This window comes from Chelonoidis abingdonii, chromosome 2, assembly GCF_003597395.2.
Source record: "Chelonoidis abingdonii isolate Lonesome George chromosome 2, CheloAbing_2.0, whole genome shotgun sequence".
In the NCBI taxonomy this organism is placed as follows: domain Eukaryota; kingdom Metazoa; phylum Chordata; order Testudines; family Testudinidae; genus Chelonoidis; species Chelonoidis abingdonii.
Genome location: NC_133770.1, coordinates 73,082,108 through 73,102,370, shown reverse-complemented (window position 1 = coordinate 73,102,370; position 20,263 = coordinate 73,082,108). Strand labels below are relative to the sequence as shown.

The following is a 20,263-nucleotide window of genomic DNA, read 5'->3' as shown; positions in this document are numbered from 1 at the left end:
TTCTCAACATCCAGTTTGTCTGGTGGCACTGTTGCAATGGGTAACCTTGCATCCAGTGCAAAAAATCATTTTTCTAGAAGTGAAACTAGTTAACTTCTCAAATTATCCAGTTGTCCCTCTAATTTATATAGTATGTGAAGGAGAGAGTGACAATGATTAAGTAACAATTCAAGCTGAACAAACAATTCATAATTTATTTTCTGAGTTTAGCTTCTTTTTCGGCTCACAAAATGTCTGTGACCAAACTGCAGTTTTCTCAGATTTGTTGTTCAAATGTCCTTGACAAATTTGAGTATTTTTATTTAACCGTGGATGGTCTTTCAGTATTTGATGCTGGAATATCAAAATTTGAGCTATGTTGGTTAGCTATGATTGGTCATATATCTGCTGGTACTGTTTCTTATTGGATAAACATAACCTTTCTAATAAGAATGGATGGCCTATGAATTTCTGAGGGAGAGGAAACAGTTTAGGAGAAGTTGGCAAGAGATGCACAGGATTAAGGAATTGCTGAAAAATTGTAAATCCTCTTCATTTTAAGACATAAGACATTTTAAGACCAAAACATCATTCCTAGTAAAATTAGACTATTGAAGAATGTATTGATTAGTTGCAGACTATAAATTTCAACTATTTCTCATCACAGTCACACAAAGTAATTAGCAGTGTAGAGTTCTACCTGTAAAGTCTGCAGCTAAGTCTTTGTCTGTGTGAATTGCAGAATCCTCTTTCTAGTTTGAATTGCAAGCTTGCAAAGTATGCAAACTTAAAACTGACCATCCACAACTGTTTGTGTGAGAGAAACTTAGTCAGATGAAAGTTCATGGACAGCAAATATAATAGATGTATAATCCTAAGGGCCTTTTGTGCCAGCTGGCAAAAGGTTTTATTGATGTGAAACAACAAATCCGATCAAGCCTGATGTATTCACTACACTTAACACATTGTTGTCCTAGTATTCATTGGTGAAGAATGTTGTATAAAGTATCGAATGAGAGCTTGTATCATACTGATCACCGTAAACATTGTGAGATATATGTACAGGTGTTCTTTTCCTAAGGCAGAGAGGTAATCATGTCACCCATAGTTTTGGGAGCCCCGAGAACGTGTCACAAGGTGTGCAACCACTATCACCGTGAGTTCATTTGAAAATTTCAGAAAATGAAGTATAGACATTGTGTTGTTTGCCCTGGTATGTTTATAATGCTGATTGGCTACTCCTTCCTCAGATTCCCTGAGTGAGCTCTCCTTGTCTAATACATTCATATTATGGCTGAAAAAGTCAAATCCATGTGTATTCCAGATATATGCAGAGCTGCATTTGTGATTCATCTTCAGGACCTGGCCAGGAAAAGGGCTTCCATTAGAAAAGGACAGCCAATTTCTTCTTGTTGCTGCTCTCATTTTATCTCCCTCTCATTTCTCTGTGACTTCATTTTTACTGCAAGCATCTGTTTCCCACTTATATCAATAGTGGATAGGGTTGACAGTTTATGAAAGAGTCCTCAAATTTGGAATCATTGGATTATTTCTATTCTGAGTGACATTGGTATAATTTACATTGGACTTTTTAGTAACCATTCATTTGTTTACATTAGAGTATATAATCTATTGTTCAAAGATCCATCATACTAAATTTTCCTCTCATAAGAAACCCAGAAGAAAACATATTAATTTTTTCATGATGTCTTACAAGTAGTTATAGACAACTCCTCTATTTTTTAGCAATTGAGCAGCATAGCAGCTTTTTATGTAATCTTTTTCTTAACTAAAGAACATAAATTGAATTTATAGCAGTCCTAATACGTGTAATGATGATACGAATGTTTAATATATCTTAAATTCATAATAGTATTTTATACTAACTGAAATTTACTATTGGATTCAGAGCAGTTTATTGTACAATTCAAGTATAACATTTGCCAAAATATTATAGACTGTGAATACACCTACAAATAGATAAAACTCTTTAATATTCTAATTCCCAAAAGACAGTACAGTGCAGTACATGGTTATATAAATTAGCAATACTTTGTTTCACCATACTTTGTTGTATCATGAAGCGTGCTGTGATTTTAACATATAATGTCTAAGTACTCTTTCAGTCATTTAAGGCAGATCAGCATTAATGGACTGCATGCTGTGTCCAGGCTTGTAGAGATCACTGCTACATATTTCTCTTCCTTCAAAAGTCCATATGTTGGTACAGATCAACATACAGCTGATGATTTTGAAGTCTGAATCTTTCAGGCATTTCTGGTTCACATTACCTCATTGATTCACATATTTTAGACAGGGGAAACCATAGCTGTATGCTTGGAATAAGATGTGAGTCTTTCTGTATAATTTCTTGGTAATTTATACATTAAAGGTGAGAGATTTAGATTGAGCTAGGGGACATGGATGCCCAATTCTCATTAATTTTAATGGGACTGGGCATCTCAACCTCCTAGGCAGCTTTGAAAATCCCACATTAGGTGGCTGCCTTTTTAAATGTTATTTTCAAAGTAAAAGCTTTAGATATAGCCTTGCACCAACAGAGCAAATGGCACACTGTTTCATAGATGCTATCATTACGTGTCAGAGAATTACAGATTATGGATGAACAATTATATAGCTTCTTGATTACATTCTTGGAAAATTCAGTATAATGACCCAAACTAGCCATATTTGTTCAAACCTCAACATCCTTGACTTTAAATTACCTATGCTTTGACTCTTCCATACTTTAGACCATCCATAATTAATTGCAGTACAAAATGTTATCAGCATTCCACAGATGTTAGTGTCATTTTTGCATTTGAGTTTAATGGTAATTTGAGAAACAATAGATTCTCTTTTGATTTGTGTGTAGAAGTACTTTTCTTTCTTTTTCAGTGTAGTCAAATGGTAACATAAAATTACAATTTATATGTACATCAATTGATCATTAATGTGCAATAAAATCCTTTTTTTAATTGCATCTATATATGTTGCAACTAAGATTTTCATCATATGGACACCATGTGCTTTCTGAGGACCCAGCTGCATTTGATTGGGATTGCATGGACAACAATTTTATGCTTGAATACTCCTACAGATACAAACTTCTGTCAGTCACAAAATCTGGATCATCCTACCCAGATAGAAAGAAAGAAAAATGCTTTTGTTAGTATTGGACATATGACTGGAAAAGCATTTTATACTAAAATATTTAATAGACCCTTTCATAGCATTTCAATTGTCAGCTTTTTTGTTGCTAGAACTCTTGGAATAATGTCTAGTTTGTCAGGCGATATCTTTACACTCATCAGCTTTGCTATATAAACTGAATACCGGATACATAAAATACATTATGTCTGCCAGTGGCTCCTTCCAGATTGTATATTGCTTTGTTGTTGTTTGAGCAGTCCTGAAGCTAGTTACAGAGGCAGGGATCAAAGGTGTTGTAGCCATTGGCTCTTACAAGAGATTGTAACATTGCAATACTTCCCCCATACTCTATCACCTTTTTATTATAAACTCTTAGGATTAGAGCTTTATTATATTAATCTACTTGTTTATTTTCTGAGTTTATGAACTAATTTGCTGTGGAATTGGAACCAATCCCACGACCCTATACTTGCAAATGGTTAATTTTTTTTAATTTCTGGGAAACTATATCATTGCTCTCTATACAAGTACAACTGAGGAAACAGATCTTCCTTCAAGTGTTCCAGTATCTTCAAGCTTGCAAGTGAGACACTTACTTAGTAATGCAGGAAAATAACAGTGATTATTTGTTTGTGCTTCCTGGGGGTGTTTTGAACTTTGTATCACATATAGGAGAGAGAGTAGCCCCTAGTAATGCGAAGAGTCCACATTTCCACAGCAAGTTTAGAACTGGTGTAGACAACTCCTATGGCACACTCCTGTAGTCCCTAGTTTAGAGAGTGAAGAGGAGTGTGTTGGAGGCCAAAACCCTCATCTAAAAATACTTATTCAGTAAAACATATTAGTACTACAGGAAGTTGATTGCAACTGAAGTGAACCAATGGCTAGAAATTGTAGAAAATTCATAAAGGAAGCAAGAGTTCAGAAGAAGAAATGCATGGGTGGCAGAGTTAAGGATAGTAAGAAGGAGTTTTTAAGACTTATAATGGTATTCCACTACTATCTGGAAAAGGCAGAACTGTCAACAATAATGCAGAAAAGACAAGTGTTCAATAAAGGAGGATATATTCATATTGTATGATGATGATGATGAAATATTTCCAGTTCACAGTAACTAAGGAGGATGCTAACCAGCTGCTATGGTGGATACTAAAGTTAGATATTTTTAATCAGTGGGTCTGGATAAGTTGAATCCAACAGTTTTAAAAGAGCTGTCCAAGGAGCTCTCTTGGCTGTTAATGTTGCTTTTTAATAAATGTGGGAACACTGGGAAAGTTCCAGAGGACTGGAAGAAAGTTAATATAGTGCCAGTATTTAAAAAAGATTAAAAAAATGATCAAGTAATTACAGGCCTGTCAGCGTGACAATTGTTCCCAAGCAAAATTGTGGAATAGCTGATAAGAGGTTTGATTAGTAAAGAATAAAAGAAGGGTAGAATAATTAATGCCAATCAACATGTGTTTACAGAAACTAGATCTTGTCAAACTAATTTTATATTTTCTGAGATTCGTTTATAAAGGTAACAATGTTGATATGATATACATAGACTTCTGTAAGACATTTGAGTTGGTACTGCATGGCATTTTGATTAAAAAACTAGAGTGATCTAAATCGTAGAGTGTTTCTAGCAGGAACTAGTTGTTGGTCCTATGTTATTTAACATTTTATTCAATATGACATGGAGGAAAACATAAAATCATTACTGCAAAGTTTGCAGCTGATACAAGAATTGGGGGAGTGGTAAATAATGAAAATCACAGGTAATATATATAACAGGTGATATATATCACAGGTGATATAGAGTAATATATAAGTTAGCTGGGCACAAGCAAACAGTACATATATCAGTATGGCATACACTTAGGAACAAAGAAAACGGGATAGCAGGAATCTATACTGGGAAGTGCTGACTCTGACTTGGGCGTTGTGGTGGATAATCAGCTGAATGTGAGTTCCCAGTGAGGCACTGCAGCCAAAAGGACTAATGTGATTCTTGGATATAAAAATGGGAATATTGAGTAGGAGTACAGAACTTTTATTACCTCCGTGTTTGACACTGTCCAGTTCTTATTTTCACATTTCAAGGAGAATGTTGATAAATTGAAGAGGATTCAGAGAAGAGCCAGAAGAATGATTAAAGAATTGGAAAACTTACTTTATAGTGAATAGACTTAAGAGATCAATCTATTTAGTTTATTAAAGAGAAGGTTAAGGAGTGACTTGATTACAGTCTATAACAACCTACCAGAGAAACTGAAATAGATAATAGAGGGCCCTCAATCTAGCAGACGAAGGTATAACAAGATATAACAAGATCCAGTAGCTGGAAGGTGATGATAGACAAATTCAGATTGGAAATAAGGTGCAAATGTTTAAGTGAAGGTGCTTAACCACTAGAACAATTTACCAGGCAAGAACTAATTCTGGGTAGTCCTATGTCCAATGTTATACAGATGGTCCGTCTAGATTATCAGAATGGTGCCTTTTCGCCTTAAAAATCTGAATCCATGAATATATAATCCACTGAAGAAATATATGTTCATGACTCCCCTCTTGCCCCCCACCTCCAAAAAAAAACAGGCATCTGCCGTGCTTGAAGACTTTACCTTTTCATCTGATATTGTGCATTTGAACTGTGCTGTAATTTAGGTTCCATTGTGGTAAAAACATATGCTTATGCTTAACTTTAAGCAAATAACTAGTCCCATTGACTTCTGTGAAACTACTTGCATGCTCAAAGCTAAAGTTTGGGCCCTTAAATTGTATCTTGCTTAGTCAATAACTATTTATCCCTCTGTTTTATACAGCACTGGACATGTGTTGAATGTTCAATAAATAACAAAAATCAAACACCAACAAATTTAATTGCTGGTATAGATTTGTTCTTGGTAATGTAAGGAGTTCAAGACACCGAGCTGCATCTTGTATCAAGAAGAATAATCTCTGTATTCTTAACTGTGTCATAAAATTGATATTGGAGAATTTAAAAAAAAATGACTGGAAGCTTAATTTCTTTCTATTCTTATGCCAATCTTAATATTTTCTTTCTGTCTTGGGCAGATTTAGACATAATAAGACAATTAAAATTTATGTTCTTATTACCCAGGGTCTGCATTTACAAGCATTCTTATCCACTCGCATCTTTCTATCAGAATTTAGTTTATTTTGTTTTTTCCCTATCCCTTACTTGAACAACTGGAAAATACTTTTGAATCCCTTCAAATGCTTATCTCCTAATTTGATCCATGGGATCTATGTTAATCAAAGTGTCAATAATAACATCATTTTTAGCTCTCCTCTACTTGTTTCCTCTCAATACCAAAGGGAGAGCAACATTCCTATCAGGTGTACTTTTTGACCACATTTTCCAAGTTTCCATTTCTGCATGCAAAAAGATTTTCTCTTCCATTAGAGCCCCTGAAAGAGCTGTTTTAGTTCATCTACCATATCATGGGACTCCAGAGACATCTGCTATACAGTTTTAATCCATTTCTTTGCTATATCCAGCTTTTTACTATTTCTGGTCCAAATGTGTCTATTTTCTACTCCAATGGTTTAATGGCTGTGTAATAAGCCTCTGTCCCAAATCTGGACCTTAGCGTCCAAAATCTGGGTGCTTAGCATGAACCTCCAAGCTTAATTACCAGCTTGGATCTTATCTCGCTGCCACCAATCAGGATTCTGAGTACCTGATAAACTCTCTGGTCTCCCCAAACCTTTCCCTGGGGGACCCCCAAGACTCAGATGCCCTGAGCCTCCAACAAAGGGAAATAACCCACTTCCCTTCCTGCTCTTTACTTCCTCCCAGATTTTCCCGCCCTGGGGATACTAGGAGATTTCCCTGCTTCAATCCCTTGAAACACAAAACAGAGAGGACGATTTACCTTCCCCCCTCCTTCTTCTCCCCCCTCCCAGTCTTTCCCTGAGAGAGACAGTACTCCTGGCACAGAGATTCCTATCCCCTTGCCTTAACTAGGAAAAGAAAATCCAACAAGTTTTAAAAAGAAAGCTTTATATAAAAAAGAAAGAAAAAACACATGACATGATCATTGCATCAAGATGACATAACACAGGGCTATTGCTTAAAAGAAAATATGAATAATCAGCCTTATTCAAAAAGATATCCAATTTAAACATTCCAGCAACTCCACACATGTAAATACAAAATACAATATAAACCTATTGCTTTTCCTTTTGTACTCACAACTTGGGAACAGAAGGGTAGAAAGAAGCTTGGAGATAGAAAAAAAAAAAGCTCTTCCCTCATAGCTGAGAGAAAACAAACAGGCAGAACAAAGACAAAACACACCCAGAAGTTCCCTCCCTCACTTTGAAAAATCCGGTTTCCTGATTGGTCCTCTGGTCAGGTATTTGGTTCCCTTTGTTAACCCTTTACAGGTAAAAGAAACATTAACCCTTAGCTATCTGTTTATGACAGGCTGGAAGTGAAGTTTCTAGCATAGCCTAAGTAGATCCATTTGAAAGTTCCATAAATAGATTACTCACTTCATCCACCTTATCCAGTTCACTAGCAATGGTTGCCATTAATAAATCAACATTCACCAACATTTATTTCCTGATTTTAAGTACAGGGAAATAACAATATCTCAGACAGTCACTGAATGCTAATCAGAGCAGCTCTCAACATTTTTATGGCTGATCTTGCAAATTAATTTTTTTGTCACACATTTCACTCCATCCCACTTATTATAATCCATTACTTATCATACCAACATACACAAGACTGACCTAAGGATTTGGAGGAAAGTTAGCAAGATGATCCTTTGAGAATCGACCAAAACTTACTTTAAATAGAGTGTATAGAGAAATGTTAAAGTATCAGCACTCCAGCTTCTTCCTGCAGAAGTGGTGTCAAGTTCAACTCTAGCCATTGGTTTACAAACGAAAAGGTTCTAAACCAACTTTATTCTTAAAATTAAAACTGAGATTCTCTATTATGTTCCTGGGTTCCCCAGTTGAAGGGAGGCTGCAATTGGAGGCTGTATGGCTCCTAAAGGCAACGGTCAGCAAATGTTACATTTTTGATGGTAAGCACTTTAGGATTGTCATGGTACAATTCCCCACTCTGAACCTTGGCGTTCAAAAGATGGGGTACCAGCATGAATTCCTCTAAGCTCAATTACCACCTTAGAACCTGTAGCGCTGCAACCAACCAGGAATTACAGTGCCTGGTATACTCTGGTCCCCCCCAAAACCTTGCCCGGGGAACCCCAAGACCCAGACCCTCTGGATCTTAACACAAGGAAAGTAAACCCTTTCCCCCACCGTTGCCTTTCCTAGGCTTCCCCTCCCTGGGTTACCCTGGAAGATCACTGTGTTTCAAACTCCTTGAATCTTTAACCAGAGAGGAAAATTCGCCTTCCTCTCTCCTTCTCTCTCCCCCTGCCAGACTCTCCCTGAGAGAGACAGTAATCCTGACACAGAGAGAAATTAGCCTTTCTCTCCCTCTTCCCTCCTTTCTCCCCACCAATTCCCTGGCGAATCCAGACCCCGTCCCCTGGGGTCTCACACCAGAATAAACAAATCAGTTCTTAAACAAAAACTTTTAATTAAGAGAGAAAAAAAACTTTGTAAATTTAAAAATCGGAATAGTACAGCTCTTTCACTATAGCCATGGTACCCCTCCCAGCCCAAGATACCCCAAGTACAAATTAAATCCTTCAGCAAAAATACAAATTTAACTCCTTCACAAATACACAATTAACTCTTCCAGCCAAATGCATATTTGCAAATAAAGAAAACAAACATAAGCCTAACTCGCTTTATCTATCTAGACTCACTATTTTAAACTTATAAGAGCTGTATCAGAGATTGGAGAGAACACTCATTGCACGTCTGGTCACTCTGACCCCCAGAGTGAACAACACCAAAAACTACAGCACACACAGAAACTTCCCTCCCTCAAGATTTGAAAGTATCCTGTCCCCTGATTGGTTCTCCGGTCAGGTGACAGCCAGGCCTACTGAACTTGTTAACCCTTTATAGTCAAAGAGATATAAAGTACTTCTGTGCTATTAACTTTTCTTATCTGTTTATGACAAGGATACCAAAGGGTCTGCTAATTCCAAACCAGGGAGAGCTCAAGGTTTCCATCTGCTTCTTCCTCCTCTCTCCTAGTTGTGAAACCTATCCATCCTAATATTGCATGGCTTTATCTCTGTCTCCTTGTCTTTTCCCCAGGTTTCCCTCATCTTATTTTGTGACATTTTATCATATCTTAGTTAATTTTAAATGATGGAAGGAAATTGGTGGAGTTTCTCAGCTTTTAAATAATCTTCTCCCACCATCTTATTAAATGTAAATACTGTAAATACTCATGTTTTACACCAATATCTTAGTCTGTCACTAACGACAATAGTGTCCTTTGGGGCTGGAAATCCAATTCTATGTCTTTCCTTCAGGTAATAATTGTTCTAGTTCTTTAAAGAGACAAAAAATAAAAATTCCAAACTGCTTTTCCCTGAGAGCTTGTAGAGACTTATGCCCAACTGAAATATGCATGCTCTGAAAATCCCACAAACAGTACCAAAAGAACCCAAGAGTTGTAAGTACTAATCTAATCCATCCTGCACAAGTCACAACATTTGTTGTCATCTGGCATGGATCTGTGTAGTCTAAAATTAGTCTTTTTCACTTCCTCATACACTCAGAATGTATATCTATTCAAGATGTCTGTTATTACAGAACCAGGGATATATATTGCTGACATTTCGAGCCCTGCATATTTGGGAGTGTATTTTTCTTCTTTTGGCAGAATGTCATGATCTGAGTAATGGACACTGTGCACCTGCATACATTGGAACTGACCGAGAATGCTTCCCAGCCCTTTTTACTGTTTACATGTCTCAAGAACATATATTTATTTTTGAAGTCATTATCTATACTTTTGGCGAGTCACTCAAGGCAGATATAAAATTTGATATTTTATTGAAGTAAAGAAGCTATTTGATACAAGTAGAGTACTTCTGGAGTTAGTTTCTGTATCCCTAATATCAACTGCACAAAGAAAAGGATATAGACTATTATCAATAGTCTATTGTCCTCATCTGTGGTTAACTTAGGCCACGTCTACACTATGAGATAAAATCAAATTTACTAAAATCAGTTTTATAAAACTGATATTATAATTTCGATTTCATGCGGCCACACTAGGCACAGTAATTTGGCGTTGTGCGTCCATGCTCCGAGGCTAACGTCGATTTCTGAAGCGTTGCATTGTGGGTAGCACTTCCGTAGCTATCCCATAGTTCCTGCAGTCTCCCCCGGCCCCTTGGAATCAGGGTTGAATCTTAATTGTCGCGGGGGGTTTCTGGGTAAATGTCGTCAGTCATTCCTTCCTCTGGGAAAACATCAGCTGACAATCCTTTCGCGCCGTTTTTTCCTGGATTGCCTGGCAGCGCATAGCACGGCAACCGTGAGCCCGTTCGCTTTTTTGTTTTCCGGCACCGTATGTGTACTGGATGCCGCGGAGAGAGAGGCGATACTCCAGCGCTACACAGCGCATTCACTTGCTTTTGCCAATGATAGCAGAGATGGTTACCGGTCGTTCTTGTCCATCTACTGCCAGAGGAAACTGCAATGAGATGATGGTTATCTCTCCCTCTCTGTACTGTCTGCTGCTATCATGAGTGCCCTGCTGGGAATCGGCCGGGGCGCAACGCAAAAGCAAAAATTGGGATTGACTCACTTGGGACTGAGTCAATCCTCCCTTATGGTTTCTAAAAATAGAGTCAGTCCTGCTAGAATAAGGGGCAAGTGTATTAGAAGTACCAGTGTATCAGAGCACAGCTCTCCGTGTCAGTATTCACAGGGGTGCCCCTGCAAACAACCCACCCGTTGCTTCCCTCCTCCCCCAACCTCCCTGGGCTACCGTGGCAGCTGTTCCCCCCCCATTTGTGTCATGAAGTTTATAAAGAATGCAGAATAAGAAACAGAACTTGTTAGTGAGATAAAATGAGGGGAGGAGCCTCCCGGGGCATGACAGTCCAGGCAGTACAGAATCTTTTCTTTACACAGGAAAGGGAGGGGGCTGAAGCCCCAGTTGCTTATGATGAAGATGCTTATTAGCCGTTCTGTCCTATCTACTGGAGTAACAGGGATCATTCCTTCATGATACTGAGCAATTATCAGGCATGGTTCATGAGGACGGTACCAGTCCTATTGCACCGTTACCACTGGGAGGGGAGAGGAGCGGATAGTGCTCTTCACTGCTGTAGCATCATCTCTACCAGCAGCATTCAGTACACATAGGTGACACTGAAAGAAGTCAAGAAATATTTCTTTCCCTTTCTTTCACATGGTTGGGGGGGGGGGACTGAGAGCTATTCCCTGAACCACGCCAGACACTTTGTTTGAACTTACAGACATTGGGAGCTCAGCCAGATGCAAATACTTTTCAGAGACTGCTGTGGACTGTGGATAGCTGAGTCCTCAGTACCCCCTCCCTCCCTCCATGAGGGTCCATTGAGTCTCTGGCTTCCTGTTACGGCTTTCCTGCAGCCTGTGTAGCCTGGAGATTTTTTCTCAACGCTTGGCATTCGTGTTCTGTAACGGGCTCTGATACAACAGATTTGTCTCCCCATAAAGCGATCAGATCCAGTATTTCCCGTATGGTCCATGTTGGAGCTCTTTTTGTTTTGAGACTGCATCGTCACCCGTGCTGATCAGAGCTCCACGCTGGGCAAACAGAATGTAATTCAAAAGTTGCGGGGCTTTTCCTGTTTACCTGCCTGCTGCATCCGAGTCAGACTGCTGTCCAGATGGTTCAGTGTGCACTGTAGGATACCGGCCCGGAGGCCAATAACGTCGATTTCCGTCCACGACTAACCGTAATCCGATATGTTAATATCGAATTTAGCGCTATTCCTCTCGTCGGGGTGGAGTACAGAAATCGATTTAAAGAGCCCTTTATATCGACATAAAGGGCATTGTAGTGTGCGGGTACAGCATAATCGATTTAACGCTCTTAAACGATTTAAAACGTAAGTGTAGACCAGGCCTTAGTATGCTACTGTTTAGTTCAAGCCTGCTTTATTTCTATTTTTGTAACACTAAACATCTGCTTATCATCTCATTTCTAATTTATGTAGTGCTATGCGTACAATTGTGGCCAGACAGTTAGACTTGTAAACTTTATTTAAATGAGAGAATCCTAGGATGACCAAAAATGTGTACGTTTTGCATGAAAGTGTATGCAGCAGTGGCACAAGTTATTTAATGTCACTATATGTTTGATGGCTACCTCTGAGGGCCGTATTTAGAATGTCATGATAAGTTGAAAGATTTAAATGTGGGGAGGGGGCAACACATAAGCTATGTCACCAATTGTATAGCATAATTCCCAATTCTGAACCTTAGCGTCCAAAATGTGGGTGCCTGCATGAAACCTCCAAGCTTATTTACCAGCTTAGATCTGACAGCCTGCCACCAGCCAGATTCCAGTGTCTGGCGCACTCTGGTCTCCCCAAAACCTTCCCTGGGGACCCAAGACTCAGAGCCCTGAGTCTACAACAAAGGGAAGTACCCCCACTCCTTGTCTCCTCTTAATTTCCTCCCAGGCTTTCCTCCCTGGGTGGCCCTGGATGATCACCCTGTTTCAAGTCCTTGAAATGCAAACACAGAGAGATCAAGTTTCTTTCACCCTCAGTCAGAGTCCCTGCAAGGTAAGCTTTGCAACTCTGACACAAGAAGATTTTCCTTCCCCCCTATTTCCTTCCTCCCACCAATTCCCTGGTGAGTTCTAACTAGGAAAAAATCCAACAGGTCTTAAAAAGAAAGCTTTATATAAAAGAAAGAAAAGACATAAAAATGATCTCTGTATCAAGTTGACAATATACAGGGTATTTGGCTTAAAGAAAAATGAATAAACAGCCTTATCCCAAAAGAAATACAATTTAAAACATTCCAGCAAACTACACACATGTAAATACAAAACAATATAAAAACCTATTGTCTTCTACCTTTGTACTTACACTGGAAACAGAAGATTAGAAAATCTGAAGTAGAGAGATCCTCTCTCAGAGCCGAGAGAGCACTAGAGCAGAGACACAGACAAAAGACACACACCCAAAAATTCCCTCCCTGAGCTTTGAAAAATCCGGTTTACTGATTGGTCCTCTGGTCAGGTGTGTGGTTCCCTTTGTTAACCCTTTACAGGTAAAAGAAACATTAACCCTTAGCTATCTGTTTATGACACCAATGTACTAAATGAGAAAAATGGAGGATGAGAAGTGTTGGAAGAGAGAAATTGATCCCCCATAATACACTTCTACACATATAGATACATGTACAAGTTCTGTATTTTTGAAGTCTACACTCTTCCTTGATGTTGGTCTCATTTTGGAATGTGTTTTACTCTTTTCTTAAATGTAACTGCTACTACTGGGTTATGACCATGGCAAGAGAGCTATAGTGCAGTATATAGATTTCTCAAATGAGACATCATGAAAATGATTCTGATAGAGATACCCAGCATTGTATCATCTCTGCAGTTATGTGATTTCTTTTTTTTTATTTTCATGACTACAAGTAATTTGTTTATTTGTCCCATCAACCATGCTGTCTGATGCCAGATGCACTTTCCAGCTTCAAAAGAAATGCCAATGCTCTTCACTTCATAATGACTTTAAATATAGACAGTTTTTCAGTTTTATAAATATAGACTGTATATAATATGCAGGGAGTTCTTTAAAGACTTATTAATGTGGCTCAAAAGACCATAGTAATGAACCTTATTCACATTTAAAGCCATTGAATAGTTAGTATGTATTTAAGTACTTCTAAATATTTGGATTATTATTGACATGATTATGTAAATGAGTCTTCGGGGAGAACTTTAATAAGGGGATTTTGCCCAGAACTGTTAGTCCATTGCACAAATCCATATTTAAGTGTCCCTATACCGTGGTTTCTCATGGTATCGTAAGTTGGATACATATATAGGTGAGCATTTGGACTAATTTGTTTAAAGCGTATTGCAAAACATTAATTTAATTCATGTTAAATCATTGGCCTTGTATGCACTGGGATTTAAATGCCTGTTTTCCAAGACACGTCAAGCTATCATTTAGTAAGACAGAGTTAGGTCCAGACTGTCAGACACTTAGTAAAACACTATGATCCTAGATTATTTATCAATAAGGAAAAATTCCAAATAGTGGGCTTCTCAAAGACAAAAATCTGCTTGTTAGTAACATAAAATATGATTTAAGAAATCCAAATTAAAGAAAATTTTAGAAATGTTTTACTTCCAGTTATGATGTCTATACTAGAATTTAAATGAACATGTTAACTAGAATCAATAAGTTATATTTTTAGAATAACCAGAAAGGGTTCATGTCTCTCTCTCCTATTCTTTAATAATAGTCTTTATTCTCTAATGTGATTGGTACAAACTGATTTTAGAGACGTATTTGAGCAGTGTCCACTTTTTCTAAAGTTTATATTTTGGGGGATGAAATCAAGTAAAAAAGTAGGGCTGTCAAGCGATCAAAAAATTAATCGTAATTAATCACATGATTAAAAAAATTAATCGTGATTAATCGCATTCTTAAACAATAATAGAATACCATTTATGTAAACATTTTGGATGTTTTCTACGTTTTCAATTACAACACAATACAAAGTGTACAGTGCTCACTTGATATTTATTTTTTATTACAAATATTTCACAGTAAAAACAAAAGAAATAGAATTTTTTCAGTTCATCTAATACAAGTACTGTAGCAAAATCTCTTTTTCATGAAAGTTGAACTTACAAATTTAGGATTATATACAGAAAACAACTGCATTCAAAAATAAAACAATGCAAAACTTTAGAGCCTACAGGTCCACTCAGTCCTACTTCAGGCAATCACTCAGACAAACAAGTTTGTTTACAATTTGCAGGAGATAATGCTGCCCACTTCTTGTTTACAGTGTTACCTGAAAGTGAGAACAGGCATTCACATGACACTGTTGTAGCTGGCATCACAATATATTTACATGCCAGATGCACTAAAGATTCATATGTCCCTTCATGCTTCAACCACCATTCCAGAGGACATGTGTCCATGCTGATGATGGGTTTTGCTTCATAACGATCCAAAGCAGAGTGGACCGACATACATTCATTGCCACCAGCAGAAGGTTGATTTCCCTTTTTTTGGGGATTCGGGTTCTGTAGTTTCCACATCGGAGTGTTGCTGTTTTAAGACTTCTGAAAGCATGCTCCACACCCCATCCCGATCAGATTTTGGAAGGCACTTCAGATTCTTAAACCTTGGGTCAAGTGCTGTAGCTAGTTTTAGAAATCTCACATCAGTATTTACTTTGTGTTTTGTCAAATCTACTGTAAAAGTGAACATGTGCTGTGTCATCATACGAGACAGCTATAACATGAAATATATGCAGAATGCAGGTAACCCAGAGCAGGAGACATACAATTCTCCCCCAAGGAGTTCAGTCACAAATTTAATTAACACATTTTTTTAATGAGCATCGTCAGCATGGAAGCATGTCCTCTGGAATGGTGACCAAAGCATGAAAGGACATATGAATGTTTAGTATATCTGGTATGTAAATACTTTGCAACGCTGGCTACAAAAGTGCCATGCAAACGCCTGTTCTTACTTTCAGTGACATTGTAAATAAGAGACAGAAGTATTTCCCGTCAATGTGAACAACCTTTTTTTTTTTAAGAGTATATTTGCACTACGAAATTAGGTCAAATTTATAGAAGTCATTTTTTTATAAATCGTTTTTATGCAGTCAATTGTGTGTGTCCCCACACAAAATGCTCTAAGTGCATTAAGTCGGTGGACTGCGTCCACAGTACCGAGGTTACTGTCAACTTCCGAAGCGTTGCACTGTGGGTAGCTGTGAGTAGCTATGCCACAGTTCCTGCAATTTCCACTGCCCATTAGGATTCTGGGTTAAGATCCCAATGCCTGATGGGGCAAATACAGTGTCACGGGTGGTTCTGGGTACATGTCGTCAGGCCCCCCTCCCTCTCCCTCCCTCCTTGAAAGCAACGACAGACAATCGTTTCATGGCTTTTTTCCTGGGTTACTTGAGTAGACGCCATACCATGGCAAGCATGGAGCCCGCTTAGCTCACTGTCACCGTACATCTCCTGGGTGCTAGCAGACATGGGACTGCATTATTACACAGCAGCAGCTCATTGCCTTTTGGCAGCAGACAGTGTATTATGATTGGTAGCCATCATCATCATATTCCTGAGTGCTCTTTTCACCGACCTCGGTGAGATCAGTCAGGGACTCCTGGGCGGACATGGGAGTGACTCAGCCAGGTCATTTCTATCTTCTACCAAGCACCCAGAAGATGACGATGGCTAGCAGTCCTACTGTACCATCTTCTGGCGAGCAGCCAGGAGATGATGATGGCTGACAATCATAATGCAGCATCTTCTGCCAAGCACCCAGGAGATGACGATGGCTTGCAGTCGTACTGCACCATCCGCTGCCAGCCTAAGATGTAAAAGACACATGGATCAAAACAAGAAATTGACCCGATTTGTTTTGTGAAATCAACGGCCTGCTAAACCCAGCGTTCTGAGTTCAATTCTTGAGGGGGCCATTCTGTGTGACAATTGTTTGTGTTTCTCCTTGATGCGAAGCCACCCCTTTTGTTGATTTTAATTCCCTGTAAGCCATGTCGTCAGTTCCCCCTCCCTCCATCAGAGCAAGGGCAGACAATTGTTTTGCACAAAACCAGGCAAGGAGGCGACGGCAGCGTGGTAACAAGAGGGACATAGTCATAGACTTCTCACAAAGTACGGGCTGGGCAGTGTCCCCCAGCAATGTGCACATCATGCTGATGAGCTTTGCATGAGCTCTGCAAACATGCTGACCAAACAGGAAATGAAATTCAAAAGTTCACGGGCCTTTTCCTGTCTACCTTGCCAGTGCATCTGAGTTGAGAGCATTGTCCAGAGCGGTCACAATGGAGCATTCTGGGATAGCTCCTGGAGGCCAATACCATTGAATTGTATCCACACTATCCCAAATTCGACCCAAGAAGGCCGATTTCAGCTCTAAGCCCCTAGTCAGAGATGGAGTAAAGAAATTCATTTAAAGAGCCATTTAAGTTGAAAAAAAGGGTTTCGTTGTGTGAACAGGTACAGGGTTAAATCGAGGTAACGCTGCTAAATTCGACCTAACGTTGTAGTGTAGACCAGGCCTTAGCAATTGGCAGAATAAGGAGTAGGACTGAGTGGACTTGTAGGCTCTAGTTTTACCTTGTTTTGTTTTTGAGTGAAGTTATGTAACAAAAAAACTACATTTGTAAGTTACACTTTCACAACAAAGAGATTGCACTACAGTACTTGTATAAGGTGAACTGAAAAATATTATTTCTTTTGTTTATCATTTTACAGTGCAAATATTTGTAATAAAAATAATAATATAAAGTGAGCACTGTGCACTTTGTATTCTGTGTTGTAATATAAATCAATATATTTGAAAATGTAGAAAAACATGCAAAATATTTAATAATTTTCAGTTGGTATTCTATTGTTTTACAGTGTATTAGTCGTGTTTCATTTTTATAATCGCAATTAATTTTTTGAGTTAATCGCATGAGTTAAGTGCGACTAATTGACAACCCTAAATATATATATAATCTTGGTGTTTAATTAACAGCAATTAACATAGTTTTTGCTTATATTAATATTGTCTGAGTACATTATAATGCATTTGTCATAGCTAATGCATTCCTGTCAAATCAAGCAATATTAGAAGAGGACTTTTATAATGAATATTATTACGAGACAGCAGTAAGTGAAGTAAATTATAGATGCATGTAAATGTAGTATTAACTGCTACATGTAGACTTTCACTGTAAATTAATTTCTTCCTATGATGTTATTAAAAAAAAATTAGGCCACTTGGAAGTCAGTTGGGCGCTGCTGAACACTGACATAAGTTTTAAAGTACTTTGTTCATATATCTGGCTCTAAATTCAAAGCTTTATTCACAAAAATTAGTTTACAGTAAGTGTGCTCAGGTCATCAACCCTACAGTTTTTTCTGCATAGATCTTAAATTCTTGTTCAGACGTCAAAACACGTATCTGCTATTCAGCTATGCACAGGGATATAGACAAGTTAAGGAATACATACAATAATTATCTACTGTATTGAAAACAAAAAGTGTGAGTTTTAAATGTATAATCTCTTTGTTTGATCCAGATTTCAAAAATCCTAAAATTTGGGTGGGGAGCTCCAGCCCAGATTTTTTTAATTGGCCTGTTAAGAGGGTAGGAACTATTTGGGAATATGGGTCTGAATATGTGTTCAGTCTTTTAATATACCCCCAAGCATGGCTCTCTAGTTTTGGTTTGGGCCAATCTCTGATTTAGTCTATAAAATAAATGATTAGAAATCAAGACAGGACTACAACATGCTTGGAATTTTACTCATAAAATCAGTTCTTGTCAATATTTGTAATGGTCTGCATGAGACTATACAATTATCAATAGAAATATATATGAATGAGCATTTGAATGAATGCAGTACTATACTGAGATAATTCTGCTGCAATAAGGTTGTGATTAGTACTTTGAATATGATTTGAACCCTCTTTTCTCCCCCATACCATATGCTTCAGTTTAAGATATTAAACAAAGTATGACTTGATTCAGTATAAAGATGGTTTCAAAATAGAGAGGAAGGATGGTCCAGAAGATAGTGCCCTAGCCTAAGGGGTACGTCCAGGCAACCCTCCATATCGGCGATTAGTTATTGATTTATCGGGGATCGATATATCACATCTCATCTAGACACGATATGTCGATCCCCGAACACACTCCCGTCAACTCCGGAATGCCACCAGAGTGAGCGGCGGTAGCGGAGTCGACAGGGGAGCTGCGGCCGTCGATCCCATGCCGTGAGGACGGGAGGTAAGTCAAAATAAGATACGTTGACTTCAGATACGGTATTCCCGTAGCTGAAGTTGGCTATCTTACATAGACCCCTCCTGCCCCAGTGTAGACCAGGCCTAGGACTGGGGTTCAATTCCCTGCTCCACCACAAGCTTCAGCTCTCACCTTGGGCAAGTCACTTAGTTTCTTTGTACTCTAGTTCTCCATCTGTACAATGGGAAAATAGCATTTTCTTGTTTGTGAGGATAAATATAAACAGGAACTCCAAAATTTTGATGATGAGGGCCATATAAGTACATTAGATAGAATACTGAATAACCAGGCTGAAATGTTATTGCTTATCTGCTGTGATTTGTATTGAAAAATTAAGATACTTCTTTTCTCATTGTATGTGGCGCATATTATTAACAGATCAATTTCATTTTGTTGTATTTTATGAAAGAACATTGCATGATACAGTTTTGATTAATGTCCAGTTTATATTTAGTCCTGAGAACTCCTGATGTATCTGGTTTAGTAAACACAGTAGAAAAGAGGGGGAAAGGGAAGTAGGTCAAATATTCATTTAAAGTATAATTTATTATTTGGATTTTGATAGTTCCTAGGGGCCACAACCGGAGATCAGGACCCCAGTGTGCTAGGCACTATACAACCACATTCATATCCTGTTTTACAAATAAACAAAGGTGGGTTGATACTGCTGTACTCTGTGGTGCTGGAAAGAGGTCGGTGTTCTAGACTTTAACCTCAAATATCTGAGTTCAGAAATGTGTAGGTCACCATTGAAATGAATTTGGTAGTTTCAGTTTAGATCCCAGTGGATATTTGTCCATATAATAAAGCTACCACTCAATGTGACACAGTTGGTAGTCTCTACCCAAGAGATTCCCAGTACTATAATATCAAGAATGAGATGAGGATTTAAGTGTATTTTTAAATATGATGCACATCCGATGCAGTGGTATTGATAGAAGGCATTGTGATATATCCTGTTGGGATACAAGCTACCAGTCACTATAATGACTGTTTCAGTTTATTTCTGTGTAATTCCCACAAAGTCTTCTGCATCTTTCACTTTTCAGGATTAAACTTTTCCATGGTTTATCCCTGACCAAAGGTGAATATTTTTAGACAGCTGTTGAGACATTTGTATATATAAAATAGAAAAAAAATCCTACTGGGTGGCTGTTATAATCTTGTAATATTTTTATTAACAGCTTTACAGCAGGAAT

The 20,263-nt window shown here is 38.2% G+C and overlaps 1 protein-coding gene across 3 annotated transcripts in view; it reads left to right on the top strand.

Annotated features, from left to right (window-relative positions):
* ZNF385D (zinc finger protein 385D) overlaps positions 1-20,263 on the top strand; it is a 419,438-nt gene that overhangs the window by 334,269 nt on the left and 64,906 nt on the right. The gene's annotated exons all lie outside the window — the stretch shown is intronic.